Here is a 5012-nt window from a genome sequence, read left to right on the forward strand (position 1 = left end):
AATTACAGCGATCACTTTACGGATTAAAACAGTCCGGACGCATGTGGTATAATCGCTTGAGTGAATACTTGTTGAGTAAAGGATACATCAACAATGCGATATGCCCTTTCGTGTTTATTAAGAAATCCTCATCAGGATTTGTGATCATTTCTGTATATGTCGATGACCGGAACATAATCGGAACTCAAAAGGAGATTGATGATGCAAGAACTCACATGAAAGAAGAGTTCGAAATGAAAGATCTTGGAAAGACAAAATTTTGTCTAAAGCTCCAGATTGAGCATTTCCAAGATGGACTATTTGTGCATCAATCAAATTACACCAAAAGGGTGTTAAAACGCTTTAAAATGGATAAAGCAACTCCTTTGAGTACTCCAATGGTCAATAGATCACTTGATATTAACAGGATCCATTTCGACCTTGTGAAGATAGCGAAAATGTATTAGGTCCTGAAGTACCTTATATGAGCGCTATTGGGGCTTATGTATCTTGAAAATTGTACTCGACCAGATATAGCTTTTGCTACTAATCTACTTGCAAGATACAGCTCATCTCCTACACGCAGGCATTGGAATGGGATAAAGCATATCTTTCGTTATCTCCAAGCGATCTCGTGGCGTTCTCAAAAACAGACTTTGGTCGCCTTAAGCTTCTGATGTTCTGTGTCTCCTCGGTATCCTACCAAGTGTTGATAAACGGAGAACCAAAAAGGCATATATCCTTGACACGAGGATTAAGACAAGGAGATCCTCTCTCTCCGTTTTTGTTTAAACTTTGTACCGAGGCCCTGATCTCACTCCTAAATGGAGCAGAAAGGGAAAACCGAATTTCGGGGCTAAAAATAGCCCAAGCTAGCCCACCAGTCTCCCATCTACTTTTTGCGGATGATAGCTTGTTCTTTTGTTGAGCTGATATCCAACAAGGAACCGAGATCTTTAAGATCATCAACACATATGGCTCAGCCTCGGGACAACAACTGAATTTAGGCAAATCATCTGTCATGTTTGTGAACCGTGTTGATACGACATTGAAGCAAGGTATCAAGGACGCTATCAGAATATTGACAGAGGGTAGCATGGGCATGTATCTGGGGCTCCCAGAACAAATCTGTGGATCAAAAAATAAAGTCTTCTCCTACGTCCATGATCGACTAAGTAACCGAGTGAATTCCTGGTCTGCGAGACTTCTTTCCAAGGTGGAAAAGAAATTCAGATTAAATCGGTCGCCCAGGCTGTCCATAGTTACGTCATGTCATGCTTCCTAATTCCCCAAGGAGTGACTGATAAGTTACGGAGTGCCATTGCTAATTCCTGGTGGAGCTCGAAACAAAATAACAAAGGGATTCACTGGATAGCCTGGGACAAGATATGTATTCCCCAAGATATGGGAGGCCTAGGTTTCCGAGATCTACAAGATTTCAATTTAGCCCTTCTAGCTAAACAGCTATGGCGCCTCATTCAATACCCCTCGTCTTTGCTGGCTAGGGTTTTACGAGGACGATACTATAGACAATCCGACCAATTTGAAGATTGTAGAGTCTACTCCCCGTCCTACGGGTGGCGGAGCATTTTAGCTGCAAAACCATATCTAATGTTGGGATTGCGGAAGACGATAGAGTCGGGTCTAAACACAAGAGTCTGGAGCAACCATGGATCCCAGATATTAGAGCTCGGCCGGCGAGAGCCACCCCGCAGATCGGCTATCAGGATCCGGGATTACTGGTTTACTATTTTATCCGACAAGATATAAAGGAGTGGGATGTTCCCCTTCTGAGGAATTTTTTCCAACCCGAGGATGTCTCTCTGATCCTAAGACTGAGACCTAGTCGTATCTGTATCCTGGATGGATATGCATGAAACCATTCAAGATCAGGACTCTATTCGGTTAAGACGAGCTATGATCTAATTAGAAGGACAACATTACAACGGGAACCCACAATAGTTGGGGAACCGAGCATTACGGTATTGCAAAGTCAGGTTTGGAAAACCCGCTCACCCTGCAAAATAAAGCACTTCATGTGGCAAGCATTATCAGGATGTGTGGCTACCTGCCAGAAATTAACATACCAACATCTTGGATCCGACACAAGCTGTCCCCGTTGCGGTGATCACGAGGAATCTATAAATCACCTTTAGTTTTTATGTCCCCCGGCATTTCAAGTCTGGGCGTTATCGGACTTCCCGTCCCTTTCGAGCCTCTTCCCAAATACATCTATTTATCAAAATATGAGCTTTCTCTTTTGGCAAACAAAAGAGATAGGCATGACGGATCTTCAAAAAGACGTATATCCTTGGATCCTATGGCTCATTTGAAAAGCAAAAAACGACAAAATTTTCAACGGGAAATCAATTTCCCCACAAGACATTTTGATCTGCGCAAAAGTAGAAGCAGAGAGCTGGAGAATCGTGAACCAACCAGAGGAAGCCGAGGATACACCCGGTGGGACCCCAGCCCCCCCCCCCCCAAGATACCTACCCCCGCGAACCACCGAGTTCCAACATGTTGGATCGATGCCTCTTGGATTGATCACGGCCCTGTTAGTATACTCGGGTGGAGCCTGGTGGACGCTAGGGGAGATGAAGTGTAAGGTCAACAAGGATGCCGCAGAAGCTTCTCCGCCCTCCATGCGGAGATGGATTGTCTCTTGTGGGCTATGGAAGTCCTGAGTGAACGGCACATAAGAGCGGTGTTTTTTCTGACCGACTGTTCCGATCTAGTGAATATGACAGAATCCCCATCTGATTGGCCGCTTTTTACGTCCGAGCTAGAAATTTTACGTATCCTTCGTGAGAGCTTCTCAGATTTCACCATCTCCCACATCCCGAGAAGTGAAAATGTCCGGGCAAACAGTCTTGCAAAAGGAGCCTGAGCAAGATGACAAATATTCACCCACATCGATCATACCGAATCGATTGAGGACGGTTCGGAAAACTGCCTTCAGCCCAGCCAACAGTGATGTAATAATTGGGTAGTCGATCAAAAAAATGAAATGAGGAAGTGTCATCTATTTATATGAAAAAACAAACATAAACTACCATAATTAAAAGGTAAAAAAACCTACACATCATCACATTAAAGATAGGTAAATATCGTGGTGAAAAATCATTTTTTTAACAGAAAGTAAGATGTCCCAAAAAGAGAAAGATATACTATTGTTATATTTTTATATGCTTTTTACTCTCATTTTTTTTTTCTTTATTTTTGCAGCTTTTCTCAAATTTTTAACTAGAAAATTAGGAAAATTAGAAATCCAAAAACTTTTTTTAGGGATTTTCTTTGAACAGTGAAGCTAATCCCGTGACAACCTTCGCTTCTCTCTCCAACGGCTTTGCCACATCATCATTTCCGGTAACCAACGGAGGAGGAGAGGAAGAAGATTACACCGACGACAAATTTCTCCTCAAAACTCAGCTCAATCTCCGACTTATCTAGCTCCGGTTCAACCACGGCGGCGGAAGAAACCCGCAGCTCCTGGGCGGAGTTTCAGGTGTACGAAGACAGCCATTTAGCTCGCATGTAATCAGCTTTCCTCCACGGCGGAAAATGCATCCCCTTCTTCTTCAAACTCTGTTTCGCCGCCTCTGAGACCATTGAAACGATCTGACGAATCCGGTCAGACTTTCCGAAGAAGATGAACGGTAAAGATTAAAGCAACGACTTGTAAGCATTCGTCTGGCGTGCGATCTCGAACTCCGATCGAAAATCCACGTCGATTAGAACCCTCTCACCGTTCACAATCACATGTACTCATACTCACCTGAAAATTTCCGAAATTAAAAAAAAAAATCAGACAAAAAATCATGAGAATCGAAGAAGAAGAGAACCGGTTTAATGAAAATCGTACCTGACAGTATAGATCGAGTTGTATTCCGTTTTGATTTACAAATTGAGGAATCGTATCGGAGAGATGAGAGTCCATCGACGACGATCTTCCTCAAATCGACTTTCATTTTGATTGATTTGTTCTTCTCAACAATTTTCGCAACATCAGCTAACAGATTCCTCTCAGCGACGCTCGCGCATGGAATCAAGCTCTGTTCAAAAACCATGGACGATGATGAATTCGCTAAGAGATAAATACCTTGAAATGGTCATAAGCGTCGTTAAGAGAATCGACGGAGAAACCAAACCAATCGAATTCGTCGTCGGAGCTATTTGTCGACGGTTGAAACAATTGCTGCGATTGCGTCCGTTTCTACCTTGTTTCTTGTTGGTTTCCTCCATGTAGTTTTGAACCATCTTCGATAAAGCGACAGAGCTAGGCTCGAACTCCGTTTCGACGCCGTCTTTGGAGGCGGCAGTAATGAGTGATTTATCTGAGTTTGAGCTTCTCAGAACATTCGTGAATGGCCGATCTAAGAGACGATTGAGGCGAGATTTGAGCACTGGTTTTCGTGATTCCACACGAGCTGATTCTCTACTCGCCGGAAAATCGTTGTTAATTGGCTGGATCTTCATCGGAAAAGGCATTGATTATAGATCTAATCTGATTTCTCTCTCGGCGGAGTAAGGACCAAGTCACTTCTCCGTTCAAACAACAAATATATTCAAAAGTTCACTCAGAAACTTCCCCAGATTTTAGATCTCTTTCCAGGAACATTCAAAATCGGAAACTCCACAGCTTCAAAACCTCACAAGAAGAAGAGAAGAAGAAACAAAATCTACTAAAAAACCTCTCAGCTATTAGAAAGTAGAAACTACCAAGTAGAAAAACTATACGATCCTCTGAAAAAATCAGTAAGAAAATCGGAGATTCTTAACGCCGACGATTTTCACGGAAAACATGACGACAATTGTCGGAAACATCGTTACTAAGAACGGTAAAAGAGGAAAAAGTGACCGGATTACTCATTTTCCCGGCGATATTTGATTTGCCGGAGATTGATTTAATGTTTTGAGACAAATCAAAGAGGTAAATTGTCTATTTGAAAACGTAATTCTCAGTTTTTTTGTGTCCTTCTAGTTGGAGTAAAGCGAGATTGGTTGATTATATAGGTGCAGAGATTAAATGA

The 5012-nt window shown here is 42.5% G+C and overlaps 1 pseudogene; it reads right to left on the bottom strand.

Annotated features, from left to right (window-relative positions):
• Positions 1-3210: 3210 nt before the first annotated feature.
• Positions 3211-4489, bottom strand: LOC112083336 (annotated as a pseudogene).
• Positions 4490-5012: the final 523 nt, after the last annotated feature.

The sequence above is a fragment of the Eutrema salsugineum genome, unplaced genomic scaffold, assembly GCF_000478725.1.
Source record: "Eutrema salsugineum unplaced genomic scaffold, Eutsalg1_0 scaffold_67, whole genome shotgun sequence".
NCBI classification, from domain to species: Eukaryota; Viridiplantae; Streptophyta; class Magnoliopsida; order Brassicales; family Brassicaceae; genus Eutrema; species Eutrema salsugineum.